Consider the following 17,276-nt stretch of genomic DNA (forward strand, 5'->3'; position numbering starts at 1 on the left):
TCCCATCGGTGCAGTCGGGCTTGGACCCCCTTTTGTGCCCCCACCCCCACCCCGGCCCTGCTCCCTCCCAGCACAGGAGGACCGTAGACGGGGAGAAGGAGGGAGAGCGGGAAGGCGCGTTTCCAATGGCAGAGACAGTATTTGGCCACTAGAGGGCGCTAAGTCCCCGCCCCAAGCAGCGGCCTGCGCTTCCCCGGCTGACCCACAAGGTGGCAGCAATACTCTGATTGTGTGCCGCCCATCCGGGGCGGAGCATCCACCAGACCCACGGAGACTGCATTGGTCGGTCTTTGGCCCTCTGTCCCTCGTAGCCATGGGGTTACGGGGACCTGCCTCTCCAGCTCTGACTCTGGACGGATCCTGGAGGTCAGTTTCAAGCCCACCAGCTGCAGAGGATACACCTGCCCTAACACCAAACCCCCAAACATCCCCAGTGCCTGTTACCCTTCATGGGCCTAACGGAGCCAGATGGTTCCCGGAAGCCCTGGAAAGCACGCGTGGTCAGCTCAAAGGACACAGAGTGAGGAAGAGCCAGGTATTGGGCGGGGGGCTGGGGGTGGGAGCTGGCTGCCTTCACCCCTGATGACTGCTCTCCCCTCTTTGGCAAGGTTAGTTTTGGGGTGCATCCTGAACCACCTTACGACCCTGGCCATTGCTCCTTCTGTCTCCCGCCTCCGGCAAACCCGACCTCCTCTAGCCCACCCCTCTGCTGCAGGAGGAGAGGACTCACTGAGCTTTCCTTACACAAACGTCTCACACACCTCTCAGGGCCGCCCACAACCTGCCGGCATTTGTCCTCCACGCTCCATCAGGGTGACACAGGCCTTCTGGGACCTCAGCCACAACACATACCCGCACATGCACATGGGCACAGACGTAGGTAGACATGCCTACACACAGACACACACTTGCCCATTCTCAGGAATACATACACATCCAGACCCAAAGACGAAGATACAAACACACACACAAACACACAGCATATACACATATAAGCACGCACAGAGACTCAGGTGTGTATAGACACAGAGATGCACAGCCACACGCTTACACAGACGCACAGAGATACGTGCACAGCCGACGTGCATGGTGCTTCTCACCCCAGTGAAAGGATAAAGGGAGGACAGAAAGGGCCTCCCTGTCTCACATCCCATGGATGCGCCCCGTGCACATCCTGGTTCCTCCGCTCCTCCTGCCCTCCCAGCATCAGCCCCCCAGTCCCTCTTCCATCCTGGCCCTTGGTCTCTTCCTCAGAGACATTGTCCTCTCTCTGCTGGCTCATCAGGCTTCATCAGTGCCTCGTCTTCAACACCGAAAAAGCCTTAGCCCCACACCCGCTCCAGCCCTCGCCCCATTTCTGTCCCCTCCTTCCCAGCAAAATTTGGCCCGCTGCCTCTTGCCTGCACCAGCCTTTTACTCTTGAACCCACCCATCTACCTCCCAGTCCCCCCACCCACAAATGGCTTGCTTCCTTGTCTCCTGCTAGCCCACCCTCTGACGGACGCCTCTCCATCTAAGGCCCCTGGACCAGCTCAGCCAGCTTCACACTGCTGTGCCGCTGACTCCCTGGTCCACGACTCCAGCCCTGACCTCAGACCCCACCCCACGCCTCTGTGGGCACCTCACAGGGCACCTCACGTCTCATGTCCCAGCCAAGCCTCCCTTCTCTCCCACCTCTGCCCTCCCTCCCCAGATCTGCCCTGGACTTATTGTCTCTGTCCCCTAAGTGTATCCTGAATCCATGTACTTCTCTCCCTGTCAACTGCCTTCATCTTAACTCAAGCCACTTTTCTGGCCCTCCTAAACCTCTGGAGCAATATTAAGAATTACAGTTTTAGGAGTTCCTGTTGCAGTGCAGCAGAGACGAATCTGACTAGGAACCATGAGGTTGCGGGTTTGATCCATGGCCTTGCTCAGTGGGTTAAGGATCCTGTGCTGCCAGGAGCTGTGGTATAGGTTGCAGACGTGCCTTGGATCCTGCATTGCTGTGGCCGTGGCTCTGATTGGACCCCTAGCCTGGGAACCTCCATATGCCGCAGATGCAGCCCTAAAAAGCAAAAAAGAAAAAAAGAATTCATTTTACTGCTACACCAGAGACTGCTCTTAGCATTTCATATACATTAGCTTATATTGTCCTCACCACAACCCTGTAAGGTAGATGCACTCATTATCCTCCCCTATTTTACAGAAGAGGTAACATGCACAGAGAGGTTAAGTAATTCACCCAAGCTCATACAGCTATGTTTCAAGAGGATGTTTTAAGATTCAAACCCCGACATTTGCCCCCTGCCCCCAGTGTGCTGTCTGCTTTTCATGCAGCCCAGAGAAGGTCAGAGGTCAGAGCTGGGCTCTTCCCAGGCATGGGGGTGGAAGGAGGGGAGGGGACAGACGAATAGTAGCCCAAGGGATCTGGGCCAGACAAGGAGAGGCATAGGCCAGGAAGGGCTGATGGATGGAGGGAAGGCGGGAGGGTCTTTGGAGGAAGTAAGGTGGGAGTTGGGAATCTGTGGCTGTGGAGCTGGTGTGGCTTCCTGGGGTGACAAGGACAGACTGGGAGGGCAGAAGGAACGGTCACTGGACAGAGGCAACCTCAGCTCTCTGGGATAAGTCGTGTCTCATAGACATCCCTTCTTCAGCCTCCTCTTGGGTCCAGAGATGCCATCACCCCACACCCCACTCTGCACCAACCCCATTACATCATGCAAGTCACCTGCCTGCTCACCTGCCCTTCCCTTGGGACCCTCTGTGTCTGCCTGGCTGTGGCCCTGTGACTGTCCAGGTCAGCCTGACTGCGAGCGAGGTGGCAGTTGCCTGGGCTGCAAGTCGGGCCTCTCTTTGGGGTGCAAAGCCTGGGAGTGAGGTGGGAGGGAGGGGTGGAGGCAGCACCAGCCAGGGCTGAGCTCAGAGCGGCTGACACCTGCCATCTGCTTGCAGGGAGACCCAGGTGTGAGGCGGGACATTGTTGTAGCCGATGCAGGGACAAAGACCCGCTAGGCGGGACAGGCTGGGGCAGCAAAGGTAGGCAAGGAGGGAAGGCAGCATTCTTACTCTGCCAGCCGATATGCTGAATTTTACTTTGCCTTTTATTTATTTCTTCTGCTTAAATCCTGTTTCTTTCCCCGAGGCGTCTAATCTATTATTTAACATTGGATTGTGCGATTGAAACTCCCAGGCAAATTGAAAATTATTTGTGTTTGAGGTTTCAGGCATGAAGCTGAGGCAACCATTTCTGGGAGATCCTGGGAACCTGGGTGAAGGTGAGGAGCCTGCAGCCCTGCTCCTTGTAGAGGGGAGTGGGACCAGGTGGGGGGTCCAGGCCCCCCTCGGCCCAGCCCAGCTCTGCCCAGGCCTTGCGCACCCAGAGCCCACAGCTCGGGGTCATTCATCTCCGCGTGGCATTTCACTGGGGAAATGCCATCATCACCTCCCACAGGCAAAGTCCTGGCAGGCCGAGCGGGTGCAATGGGTCCCCCAGCCCCTCACCATCACCCCCCTCCCCCGGGGGAGGTGCCTCATGTCACAGGAGAATTAATGGCACAGGGACAAGGCGCACCATCATTTGTCAGGGGTTGGGCTCTCCGTGGAATTGCAGCCAGGGTGCCGAGTGAGCTGAGATGCATGAGGCCCAGGGTGTGGCCGAGGGCCCTGACCTGGGGGGCTCAGTGACCACAGGCCCTCCAGAGCCTGAAGGCTGGCTGGCTCCAAGGACAGGAATTGAGAGAATCACCCCTCAGGCGGAGCAGAGCACGTGCGAGGGGTGGGGAGGGCAGAACCTCTCACCCCCGTGTTGAGGAGATTGGATTTTTGTGCCGGAAACAATGGGAAGCCGCTGAAGGGCTTGGAGACTGGGAGACTCGATCATTGCTTTTCCAGGTCAAAAAAGACTGAGTTCCCTGGTGGCTTAGTAGTTAAGGACCTAGCATTGTCACTGCTGTGGCACAGGTTCACTCCTTTGCTCGGAAACTTCTGTATGCTGTGGGTGTGGCCAAAAAAATAATTAATGAGGTGAGAGTCCTCAGTATGCATCAACTCCCTGTTTCCCAAGTGGTCTCACTTCCCAGGCACTGTGGAGGCAACTGTGTGCCCCACCTGTGACCAGGGCCCAGCATGTGGGATGACGGCGAGGCTGGAGATCCCCTGCATGGCCCTTGGCAACTCAGATGCATCGCTGGAGCTTCTGCTGCTCCTGCAGCAATGCTGGGAGGGGCAGGGGACACAGAAGGGTCTCCTGGACCAGGCTGCTGACAGCCCCCACCACAAACCCTCAGCCCCGAACCCCAGCACCCCCCAGCCCACCCTTCTGGGTCCACGGACATCACAGGCCCTGCCCACAGCACTTGGCCCAATGTCTGAGCTGCTCCACGGATTTATCCGTGTCGCCCTCTCCCCCCCCCCCCGCCCGCCCCCCCGACCAGAGCCAGGCCCCAGCCCGGCCCAGAGCCACAGCTGAGAAAGCGCTGATATGCTCAGGGTCAGCATAAATATAACATTGTGACCTGCAGAGAAGGTATGGGCTTTTCAGAGACCTCTGAGGTATATGCAAAAGTTTATCACAGATCATACATACACACACACACACTCAATTCCCAAGGAAGGAATGTCACAGCCACATATTCAATCAACTATACTTCAATACAAAATTTTGGAATTCCTGTTTTGGTGCAGCGGAAGCAAATCCAACTAGAAACCATGAGGTTGTGGGTTCGATCCCTGGCCTTGCTCAGCAAGTTAACGATCCAGTGTTGCTGTGAGCTATGGTGTAGTTTGCAGACACAGCTGGATCTGGCGTTGCTGTGGCTGTGGTGTAGGCCAGTGGCTACAGCCCTGATTGGACCCCTAGCCTGGGAACCTCCACATGCCTAGAAAAACAGAAAAAAAAAAAATTATGGAGTTTCCTTGTGGTACAGTGGGTTAAAGATTCAGCGTCCCTGCAGCCGCTTGGGTCGCTGCTGTGGCAAAGTTTCAATCCCTGGCCCAGGAATTTCCACATGCTGCAAGCACAGCAAAAAGGGAAAAAAAAATTTTTAAGCCACATATTCAGACAATGACAAGAATTGGAATTTATATCAGCTGGGAACTTTGGGTCACAAGTATAAGAAACCAGGTGGCACCAATTTCAGGTGAAGGAGGACCTTATGAGGGGTCTAGCAAGATGGGGACACACACACAGTGGGACTGCAGGAGCCCAGGGCCTGAAACCCTGAATGCCACCGAGACCCCCAACTCTCTCTCTCTCTCTCTCTCTGGCTTAGTGCTGCACTAAACTGTTTCCTGCTTCTCTGCCCCATTGCAGACTCACTTCCCCTGCTCTTTCTGTGCCCACAGCAGGAACTCAGGCAGGGGACTCGCCATCAGCCCTGCTGCCCAGGGGAGGAGGGACTGGCCCTTTAACTCCCAATCCCAGCCTCAGGGACACTCAGATGGCCCAGCGGTTCTATTGCTGGCAGTCCGTCCTGCAGACACTCCAGACACGCGTGGAAAATGTCCATTGCAGCCTTATGTGAACTATCAAAGGACTGGAAACAGCCTAAATGGTCATCAGCAGGGAACTGGATGGACAAGATGTGATTCTGCCCACTCACGCTGCCAACTACAATGTACCCACTTCATGAAGAACGTGCAGGTCCTCTCATTTATTTATTCAACAAATTCCTTCTGAGTCCTTGTTACATGAGGCCCGCTATGCTCGGCGAAGGGGACACAATAGTGCATGAACACAAACCCCATCCTGGCCTTGCAGAGCTTGGTCTGCCTGGGGAGTTTGACTGAGGAATCGGCAATGCCGGAGGTGTAGCCCTCCAGAGGGCTATGGTGGAGACGACTCAGAGAAGTCAGGGCAGTCAAGAGTTCTCATTGTGGCTCAGTGGTTAACGAATCCGACCGGGAACCATGAGGTTGCGGGTTCAATCCCTGGCGTTGCTCAGTGGGTTAAGGATCCAGAGTTGCCGTGAGCTGGGGTGTAGGTTGCAGATGCGGCTCGGATCTGGCGTTGCTGTGGCTGTGGTATAGGCCGGCGGCTGTAGCTCTGATTGGACCCCTAGCCTGGGAACATCCATATGCCACAGGAAGCGGCCCTGAAAAAGACCAAAAAAAGTCAGGGAAGGCTTCCTGGAGGAAGTGACGGTTCAACCACCATCAAGTGGGAGAGGAAGGAAAGAGCACGTGCAAATGTCCTAGGGAGAAAGATGGTGTGGCCGGGTGATGCATGGATGAAGATTGCTGGGGGTGGTGCTATGTGGAGCCACCCAGACCCCCTTCAGGAGTGAAGTTCAGTGGGAACTCCTAATTTTTTACTTTTATTTTGCTTTTTTTTGTCTTTTTGCTATTTCTTTGGGCTGCTTCCCACGGCATATGGAGGTTCCCAGGTCAAATTGGAGCTGTAGCCACCAGCCTACGCCAGAGCCACAGCAACGCGGGATCCGAGCCGCGTCTGAAACCTACACCACAGCTCACAGCAACGCCAGATCGTTAACCCACTGAGCAAGCTCAGGGACCGAACCCGCAACCTCATGGTTCCTAGTCGGGTTCGTTAACCACTGCGCCACGACGGGAACTCCTGCTTCTTTTTTTAAATAAAATTTTATTATCATTGATTTACAATGTTGTGTCAGATTTTTGCTGTACAGCAAAGTGACCCAGCTATATATACATACATATATAAATGTACATTCTTTTCTTCATTTTGTCCCTACGGACCCATTTTAAACTTCTGAACTCCAGAACTGTAAAGATAACAAATTTGGGAGATCCCATCGTGGCACAGTGGAAACGAATCTGACTAGGAACCATGAGGTTGCAGTTTCGATCCCTGGCCTTGCTTAGTGGGTTAAGGATCCGGCATTGCCGTGAGCTCTGGTGTAGTTCACAGACGCAGCTTGGGTCTGGCGTTGCTGTGGCTCTGGCGTAGGCCAGCGGCTGTAGCTCCAATTCGACCCCTAGACTGGGAACCTCCATATGCTGCAGGAAGCGGCCTTAGAAAAGGAAAAAAAAAAAAAAGCAACGGGAAACTGACCCAGCATCGGAGCCCAGCTTCTCCCTCCATCTAATCCTACCTTCTTCCCCTTCATCCTGCAAGTGCTGATCCCATCCCAGGAATGCTCCTTAATTAACCTCTTGCATGCTGGTGAGTTCTGCTTCCCAGAGACCCCACCTACAGCTCCACCGAGAGCTGAGTCGTCTGAGAGAACAGATGCTGTGGTGGGATTCTTGGGGCGATTCACCCACCTCACCTGCTTGGCAACAGTGGTAGGTGGGGTGCTCCAGTTATAAGGTAATAATGCAATTGTTAAAACTTTCACATTTGGTGAATTAGGATGGTTTACTTGTAGAAGGAAGCACAATGACACCTGAGAAATATCAGGGAAAGGCCAAATTGGTGGATGAAACTAGGTGGTTATTGCTAAATTTGACTAACACTTAGAAAAATGATAACCAGGAGTTCCCATTGTGGCTCATCAGGTTAAGAACCCGACTAGTATCCATCAGGATGAGGGTTCGATCCCTGGCCCTGCTCAGTGGGTTAAGGATATAGCATTGCTGTGGCTGTTGGGTCAGCAGCTGCAGCTCTGTTTCGACCCCTAGCCCGGGAACTTCCATATGCTGCAGGTGCAGCCCTAAAAAGAAAAAAAAGATAACCAAAGGCTGAGAGCAATCAAGGGCTAAGTGTGAAAGCCGGAGGGCCTGTTGTGGCACACAAGGAGATTCCTGAGTCCTGCAGAAAGAGAGCAGACAAAGTGGAGGAGCTCAGAGCAGCCAAGTTCCTTCCAAAGGTTTAACTCAACCTAGGTGGCTCGGGACCAAGGCCATGCTCTGGGAGAGCATGTCCTGACATTTCAGACGGGACCTCTGAGTCAATACATGCCACAGCTGAAATCCCTAGATTGCCTTGAACCCTCTGAGCCTACAGAAGCAGCCCATTCTTCCCTAATAAAGGTTAATAAGACCCTATTCCTAGAAGAAATGCGGAGGTTTCTGCTGCCGGAGACATTATGCAGCTCCTCAGGATCTGCCCCCACCTTCCCCTCCAGCCACTAGACCTATCATGAGGAGTCAGGTCACACCAGGACTGGGCTTGATAAGGAAGGGAAGGGACTCTAGCCCACAGGTACTGGCAGGAGTCAGGAGAGCACAGGTGGACTGGGGTCTGGTGGGGGAGCCTGGTGAGAGATGCATCAGGTTGGAATGATTGATGAACTTAATGTGAGAGCACGTTCCTCCCAGGATGCAAGAGTCAACATCCCAGCAAGGACCACAGGAGACGGTGCCAAAAAGCTTCTAGGATGGCTCAGACTTGTAGAAATGCCAGCATTTTGGAGTAGGGTGGTGGAAAGAGGAATTAAAGGACTCTGTGAAGTGGGCGTGCTGGGCTGACCGTCCTAAAGCCCCCAGGCAGAGGAAACCGGAAGCCGGTGGAGGCCTCTGTTCCGGTAGGGACCGAGCGCTGAGAGTGCGCATGCGTCGCCGAGACGGCGGGCGACAGACCGCCCGTGGGTCCAGTTGCAGGTAGGAGGGTCTGTCAGGGCACCAGGGTCCCTAACAGCAGCGAGGGCAAGAGAACCCCAAACCATGGAGGGCAGGTGGTGATAGTTACCCGTCCAAAGGGAGGTGGATGCCATTATTAGCATGAGCGGTCGGTCAGGTCAGGGTGGCCCCAAGTGGCCTGGCCTACAGCGCGTCTTGGAGGACAAGGTAATCCCTGGGGGCAAGGGAGATGGGCATCCAACAGATGTTCTGGACAATCAAAGAAATCAAGAAGGGATAATCGGAAGCCTGAGGGCAATCGTCCCAACCCAAAAAAAATGCCGTGCTTCCTTGCCCGGTTTCTGCAGGAGCGTCTGTTTTCAGACCAGGAACCCAGTGACTAAGGGAGAAATCAAGCCCCCGGGGAGAAGCCTGTAACAGCAAAGCAAGTCTATCTGGTAAGCAGTCCCCTAGCCCTTCTCCAAAAGGTAACATTGGGGAAAGAGCGGCTCAAGCCCATCGAGGACTTGGTCCGACTTGGTAACCATAGACTGAGCTCTGGTGCACCATGGGGGCCCTCCCTTAGAGGGGGGCAGACATGCCAGGTAACTGGTTGAAGGCTGGTCCAGGTCTGGCTCACATCAGACCCACTGGATCCATAGATTCCCCCAGTCCACCTTTTCCCCCTCCCCAAAGTGTAATTAGATACTTAGTCGTGGTCACAACTCCTACTTTGACTCCTTGGCCTGGAGGGTAAGAAAGCCTCTGAAATTGCCTTCTGCCCCCTTCCAAAACAGAAAACTAAATATATATATATATATATATATATATATATATATATATGTCTTGGAGTTCCTTGGTGGCTCAGCAGTTTGGGATCCAGTGTTGTGGCTGCTGTGGCCAGCGTGCTTCCTGGCCTGGGAACTCCCACATGTGGGCTTGGCTGAAAAAAACATCAAAACAAAAAAACCCACAATATCTTATCCAAACTGGGGGAGGGATAACGTGCTAGCAGATACTGGAGCTGCTTTTGGTGTGTATGTATGTATTTATTTATATTGTCCGCACCTGCAGCATATTGGTGTTCCAGGGCCGAGGATTGAAATTCCAGCCACAGCTGCAACCTATGGCACAGCCGCGGCAACCCCATATCCTTAACCCACTGTGCTGTGGCAGGAACTCCTGGAGCTACCTTTTAAAAGCTAAAGGAGGGAGTTCCCATCATGGCTCAGCGGAAGCGAATCTGACTAGTATCCATGAGGATGCAGGTTCAATCCCTGGCCTCGCTCAGTGGGTTAAGGATCCAGCGTTGCCATGAGCTGTGGTATAGGTCGCAGACGTGGTTCGGATCTGGCATTGCTGTGGCTGTGGTGTAGGCTGGAGGCTAGAGCTCCCATTTGACCCCTAGCCTAGGAACTTCTGTATGCCGTGGATGTGGCCTAAAAAAAAAAAAAAGACACACACAAAAGCTAAGGGTAGTAGTCCTCATTATAGCTCAATTGAACTGACCAGTTTTGGCCCCTGCAGAAACAAGACAGGTCCTAGAGGATGATAGGGCAAACCCAGCCCAGTAGTAGTCAAAATTACAGCGCAAATTTTCATGGCCTCAGTACATGGTATTTGGCAACTGAGCTGGCAAATGTATTACTTTCCATCCCTATCAGAAAAAAGGACCAGGAGTTCCCATCATGGCTCAGTGGTAACAAACCCGACTAGGATCCACGAGGTTGTGGGTTCAATCCCTGGCCTTGTACAGTGAGTTAAGGATATGGTGTTGCTGTGAGCGGTGGTGTAGGTCGCAGACATGTCTTGGATCCAGCATTGCTATGGCTGAGGTATAGGCCAGCAGGTGCAGCTCTGATTCGACCCCTAGCCAGGGAAAAGAAATGGCCACTAGGAGTTCCCACTGTGGCTCAGCAAGTTAAGAACCTGACATACTGTCCATGAGGGTGTATGCTCGATCCCTGGCCTTGCTCAGTGGGTTAAGGATATGGCATCGTCGTGAGCTGTGGTATAGGATGCAGATAAAGCTCGGATTCCATGTTGCTGTTGGCTGTGGTGTAGGCTGGCAGCTATAGCTCTGATTCGACCCCTAGCCTGAGAACCGTCATATGCCATGGGTGCAGCCCTAAAAAAAAAAAAAAAAAAAAGAGAGAGAGAGAAAAGAGCAATGATTCATTATGTGAGGAGTAAACACATATTCTGGATACAAATTTGCTTTTTCTGCCCACAAGCTAAGCCAGACAACTCTCCAAGGGCTTCCAGAATATTTGATACACCCACACAGGGTCCCACAAAACCTGTGTCAGTGAATGGAGGTGTGAGGGTTGGCACATGACCATAAGATACCCTGATCAGAGTTACCTGGTGGCTTAGCAGGTTGAGATCTGGCGTTGTCACTGCCATGGCTCTGGTTCCTGGGCTTGGAACTTCTGCATGCCATAGGCACAGCCAAAAAATAAAATAAAATTTAAAAATAAAGTTTTAAAAATGCAGTGGTCATGTCACTTCCCATATCATCCTGAATCTGCCAGTCTGACAAAGCAATGGAGGAGCCTGTTACAAGCACAGCTAAAGTGCTAGTTCAGAGATAATATTTTGCAAAGATGGGGTGCCATTCTCCAGAGCAAAGGGTACACTTTAAATCAACTTAGGTTGACACGGGTCTACCTGTGTGGTTGGCAGAATAACAACCCCTCCCCCCAAAGATGTCCATGTCCTGATTCTAGAACCTGTGACCATGTTCCTTTTCCTTGGCAAAAGGGACTTTGCAGGTGTCATTAAGACAGGGTCTTGAGGTGGGGAGATTATCTTCAATTATCTGGGTGGGGACAATGTCTTTCTAGTGACAGGGAAGCAAGAGAGTGTCAGAGTGATGGCGTGTGAGAAAGCCTCAACCAGTCATTGCTGGCTTGGCAATGGCAGGAGCCATGAGACTAGGAAGGAGCCAGGCTCCAGGGACTGAAAAAGGCAGAGATGGATTCTTTCCTAGAACCTCCACAAGGAATGCAGGCCTTGGGGGGGTTCCCTGTTTGTGTGTTTGGTTTTTGGTTCGTGGTTTGTTTGTTTTGTTTTGTCTTTTTGCCTTTTCTTGGGCCGCTCCCACAGCATATGGTTTCCCAGGCTAGGGGTCCAATCAGAGCTGTAGCAGCCGGCCTACACCCCAGCCACAGCAATGTGGGATCTGAGCTGCGTCTGCAACCTGTACCATAGCTCTCGGCAACACCCGATCCTCAACCCACTGAGCAAGGCCAGGGATCGAACCTGCCATCTCATGGTTCCTAGTCGGATTCGTTAACCACTGAGTCACAACGGGAACTCCTGGTGCGTGTTTTTATTTTTGTTTTTGCTTTTGAGGGCTGCACCTGCAGCATATGGAAGTTCCCAGGCGAGGGGTCAAATTGGAGCTACAGCTGCCAGCCTATGCCACAGCCACAGCAGAGCAGGATCTGAGCCATGTCTGCACCCTACACCACAGCTCACAGCAACACCGGATCCTTAACCCACTGAGTGAGGCCAGGATTTGAACCCGAATCCTTGTGGATACTAGTTGCATTCGTAACCCACTGAGCCACAAGGGGACTTTTAACCCAGTGAGATCCATTTCAGACTTCTGACCTCCTGCACTAGAATAGGTAATAAATTGAGGATGTTCTAACTCGCCAAGTTTGGGGTAGTTTGTTATAGCAGCAATTGGAAACGGATACACTGTGTCATAGGTAAGAGGAGTCTGGGAGGCCAGAAGTGGAAGTAAGAGCGTCCTGCTTACCATCACTCCTAGCCACCCACTTGGGGAATTCATGCTTCCCGCAACCCTGGGTTTAGAGCCTAGCGCCATGAAGAAGGCTTCTGTCAAGGAACACAGCAAGGGTTCCATGAATTATGGCTAGAGACGCCGCCCGAGCCGAGGGGCCAGCAAGCAAGAAGAGTCCCCATCTTGGCAGGGGTAACAGACCCTGGTCACCAGAAAGAGGTAGCGTTTTGGTTACACAGTGGGAGCATGGAGAAATAGATTTGGTGCCTGGTGAATTCATTTGCTGGTTGGTATTCCCCAGCCCAACTTGGACAGTAAGCGGGCAAGTGCAAGAACTCTGAGAAGGTCATGATGGCCAGTTGCAGGCCCCTCAGGAATGAGGGCCTGGTTACTTTACCAGGTAAACCCCTGAGACCAGAACAGTCACTAGCTGAGGGTGGGGGAAATCCAGAATCAAAAAGGAAGCCAGGAGTTCCCGTCATGGCGCAGCGGAAACGAATCTGGCTGGGAACAATGAAGTTTGATCCCTGGCCTTGTTCAGTGGGTTAAGGATCCGGCGTTGCCGTGAGCTGTGGTGTAGGTCCCAGACGTGGCTCAGATCCTGTGTTGCTGTGGTACAGGCCAGCAGCTGTAGCTCTGATTCGACCCCTAGCTTGGGAACCTCCACATGCCACTGGTGCAGTCCTAAAAAGCAAAAAAAAAAAAAAAAAAAATTTAATTAAGAAAAGGAAGGCAAGTAAGTATCCATTGTAGCCTCAAGACCTGCTGCAGCAGTGGGGGCTGTAATTAATCCCACTTGCCTTCCTCTTCTATATCCCCCCAGGAGGGGCACGCCAGAATCCCGGAGGAATGGCTCCCTGGACATCTATGAAAAAATGGAGCCCAGTCATGGCAGGGATGGTTGTGCCAGATAGTTCCTGCACCACCAGATCCCCCTTCTGTAAGAAAGCACTTATTCCCCCAGCTTCTGGGAGTGTTGCCCGCAGAAAGCCTGTAGCCATCAGCTCCCATCAGAGAATGCCTCGGGGAAGAGAGGCGCCTCGTCCAAGTTTGCACCCCTCGTCCAAGCGCCAATATGGTGGCCTGGATGCCCAGCACGCTTGCCTCAGACCTCCTGCAATAATCTCCACTTTAGAGGGGGCTTCCCAAGGAGCACACCCCGCAGCAGAGCATGGGGGGAAGCACGGAAATAGGGTTGGAGGAGAGGGGGCCAGTCCGCACATGTCATCTTTGCTCAGACGCTGGCGAGGATGGTGTTCTTTCTCTTCTCTTAGAGCAAAGGGACAACTTGGCAAGGATTAAGCAAGCAGTTCTATGCTCTTTTGCAAAGATCCCTCTTGCTGGCACCAGGACAATAAATTGTGAGGTCGAGATTGACACGAGACCGGAAGTGTCGTGCTGCAAGCAGCCAGGTGAGCGATCCGATGAGACCCGTGGGTGGGTGTGAGGAGCAACTGGACAGCCCCTGGTGAAGGGTGGAGATGGGAGATGGAGAAAGAGGGGCAAGGAGAAGGGGTTCCCCCAGCCGTGCCAGGGTCTCGCTTGCACGGCTGAGTGGCAGAGCAAGATGGGAACACTGGGAGGAGGCCAGGTTTGGGGGCGGGGGCAGGATCATGAGTCTGAGTCAGGATAGGTTGAGTCTGGGGAAGCTTCGGAGGCATCCCCAGCGGAAGCATCACGTGGGCCAGACCTGTAGCAGGTGGGGCGGGAAGCATCAAGTAGGGGAGCTTTGCATCTGTGAGTCATTGACCCCACGGTGCTATGTGAGATTGTGGAGGGAGCAAGTGTGAGAGGAGGAGAGGAGGCCTGGGCATGGCCAGATGGGGGGATGGGCCAGCAAACAAAATTGAGAAGCAGGGAGCTGAGCAAGAGGGAGAAGAAATAGGGGCACGTTGGGTTCTGCAGGTGTCAAGTACAGGTGCAGTTATGTGGCAGAAACTTACTATAACATCTCTCCTTTTATTTTTTCCTGTGTGTGTGTGTCTGTCTGTCTGTCTGTCTGCTCCCATCCACCACATGTGGAAGTTCCCAGGCCAGGGAAGGAACCGGAGCTTCAGGTACTACACTTGATCTTAGCCAAAAGGCCGAGAAGCGATGGAACCGGAGCTTCAGCAGCAACCCGAGGCAACACCAGCAGACCCCGAATCTGCTGCACCACAGCAGGAACTCTCCTAACATCTCCAAGGCTGAAAAAGACTCAAGTTAATTTCTCCCTCACTCTGTGAGGCCCACGCAGGTCAGCAGGGACTCATCAGGGTCATTTGGGAACTGGGTGGGTGGACGTTCCATCGTGAAACCAGCTTCCATAACTTCCGGGGCCGGGAAGCCGGGGGGCTTGGCACACCAGCCCCTCAGGCTCGTCTCCCATTTGAGGAGGGGGTCTTGCCTAACTGTGGAGGAGGCAGGGAGGGACAACGCTGCCACGGAGCCTGCAGAGGAAGAGAGCTGGGAGCTCTTGGGCGGCACAGATGGCCATCATGCGAGGAAGGGGGAGGGGTGGCTGAGAAAAGCCCTTCGAATGACGAGGACATGGGTCTCTGGTAACCTAAGGAAGAGCTGTTTGGTGGCTTTAAGGGATTAAAGGCCAAAAGGTGACTGGAATTGATTGAGAAGGGACTGGAAGGTGAGTAGGAGCCCATTCTTTCCATCACGTCCACTGGGAGGGTGGAAGGAGGCCGGGACGGGGCTGGAAGAGGATGCCAGAACATGAAAAGTTTAGTTTTTTAGTGGGAGATGCTGCACATGGGTGAAGATCAACGGAAAGGATCCATTGAAAGGATTCACGGTGTTCCCACTGTGGCTCAGCAGAAATGAACCCGACTAGTATCCATGAGGCCTCGTTCAGTGGGTTAAGGATCCAGTGTGGTCATAAGCTGTGGTGTAGGCTGGCTGCTGCAGCTCTGATTCTACCCCTAGCCTGGGAACATCCAGGTGCTGTGAGTGTGGCCCTAAAAAAAAAAAGAAAGAAAAGAAAAGAAAGAAAGGATTTGCTATGCAAGAGGAAGATGGGTTGGTCCACAGGGTAAGAGGCCATAGAGACCTACATGTACCACTGCACTTGGGCCCCTGGAATTTCCTGCCCCGAGAGCCTCCAGCGCACTCTCAGGGGCTGAGTGAGCCTCTTCCTGAGCTACACTGTCCTGAGGGTGAACAATGTTCACCAATGTGTGCACCCCAAGGTCTGAGGGGTGGGCAAGGGACAGCCATCCATGAGCCATATGGACAGCCTGGAGGTGCCAGGTGGGTGTGATGCAGGCAGGTGCAGTGAGAGAAGGAGGTCGGCCTGGACCATCTCTTCCCTGCTGCCACATTCCAGTTCACTACACCAAAGGGAACCCTGCCTTCCAGGTCACTAAAGGTAAATTTGTCAAGGTTGGAACAGATAATGTATTTGGTTTAACAGTTTTGAGTTTGGTATATCCCTTTTAAGTAGTTAGATGTATGATATGTGGGTCTCTATTTATCCTCTTGCTCTGGGCCCTGCAGATGTTGGGGGTGGGCCAAGGTATGTCATAAACACACAAACACAACCAACACACACATGTAATTTGATATGCCATCTAATCATCCATAATCTATAATAAATAGATATGATTATAAATCATAGAGTAAAATGTGTTAGCATATACACATTCTCACTCAGATAGGATTGGGATTGTACACACACACACACACACAAAAGCATATAGTTTGTATCAGTCAGCTTTTGCTGTGTAACAAATGCAATTTCAGTGGTGCATAACAGTAAGCATTTCTTTCTCCTGCATCCATGGTTGCTGGTGCAGCCCCACCCCTCGTGTCTCATTCTGAGGCTCTGCCTGGAGGGTCAGCGGCCGCCTGGGGCATTTTCTTCCTACAGCAATGGCAAAGGCTCCGGAGGTAAACTCAGCTCATACTTCAAGCCTCTGCTCTGCTGCATCTGTTAACCTCCCCTTGGTGAAGGCCAGTATCGGTGCATGAGGGGTATATTCTGCCAAGCATGATGCTGTGCAAATGGGCATAGATATCTAAAGCCACCAAAGGGCAGGGAAGAATTGGTATCAATAATTAAACCTGTCACACAACCAAACCGAGGTTCCCTAGGAAGAGGAATAGGAGCTGGCCAGAGTGGGGGGGGGGAGGGCTAATTTATAGCTAATTCAAATTACTAAAATAACAGATATTTTCATTTTTTTACCATTTACCTGTATTCCCACATTCCTCTTTAAGAAAGCAAAAATAAGATGACCTCGATTCTCCCCAGTCGCAATCAAAATCCTAACCTAACACTTTTCCTAGTTGATGCACCTGAAAGACAGGCTAGCCATTTTGAAGAACAAATTCTTTTTTTAGATGCTGACCTCAAATGACAAACAAAAGTTAATTCTGAAAGAATAAGGGACCTAAATGCAAAACAGAACTGTAAAAATTCGTAGGGAGATAATATTTTGAAAAATATCAAGATGCCTTTTCTTCTTGCACTTCCTTGGGTGACCTTCCAGCTTTTCAGCCAGAGGCTTGCATTGCCTCGAGGTGGAGGGAGAGGGAAGGAGAGAGAGAAGGGGGGGAGGGGGAGCAGAGAGGGAGGAGGGAAGGAGGAGGGGAGGAGGGAGGGCAGGAAGGAGGAGGAGGAGGGAGCAGAGCAGAGGAGGAGTGGACCACACCCACCCAAACACCTCTTCCTAAGCAGCTGGCTGGCACTGTGGGGCGGGGGAGGGGGGTCGGGGGAGCAGGGAGCTGTTTGGTCCTTCCCTCTGACACCCCCATGGCCAGAGACTACTGTTTTTAGCAAAGGCATCGAAGACCCAGTTCCACCAGGAGAGGCCTTTGGGGGCTGTTGGCATAAAATGCACAGAAATGCTGGCTGAGGGGGCAGAGGGAGCAGGGGACAGGGCAGGAGGCACCCCCCGCCCCCGCATGGATCAAAGGAGTGACAAGGGAGGGTACCTACCAGGCCCAGGGATGTGAGAAGAGCAAATGGTCAAAAGGAAATGCCAGGAGGCACCCATGGGATACCATTTATGTAAGTTTGAAACATACACAAATGTCATCATTGTTTATAAATACATTCATGTGTTGCAAA

At 52.6% G+C, this 17,276-nt stretch overlaps 2 long non-coding RNA genes and 1 pseudogene across 2 annotated transcripts; 2 read left to right on the forward strand and 1 right to left on the reverse strand.

Annotated features, from left to right (window-relative positions):
* Positions 1-260: 260 nt before the first annotated feature.
* On the forward strand, positions 261-5,885 carry LOC125134170 (uncharacterized). Its single transcript, XR_007136573.1, has 3 exons — positions 261-366; positions 3,207-3,257; positions 5,326-5,885. It is a non-coding gene; the product is annotated as an uncharacterized LOC125134170 (long non-coding RNA).
* A 2,423-nt stretch (positions 5,886-8,308) lies between these two features.
* On the forward strand, positions 8,309-14,112 carry LOC125134171 (uncharacterized). The gene is made up of 3 exons (XR_007136574.1): positions 8,309-8,502; positions 8,829-8,918; positions 13,038-14,112. It is a non-coding gene; the product is annotated as an uncharacterized LOC125134171 (long non-coding RNA).
* A 122-nt stretch (positions 14,113-14,234) lies between these two features.
* LOC125134843 (uncharacterized) lies at positions 14,235-14,310 on the reverse strand (annotated as a pseudogene).
* Between the last annotated feature and the right edge of the window lie 2,966 nt (positions 14,311-17,276).

The sequence above is a fragment of the Phacochoerus africanus genome, chromosome 8, assembly GCF_016906955.1.
Source record: "Phacochoerus africanus isolate WHEZ1 chromosome 8, ROS_Pafr_v1, whole genome shotgun sequence".
NCBI lineage: Eukaryota > Metazoa > Chordata > Mammalia > Artiodactyla > Suidae > Phacochoerus > Phacochoerus africanus.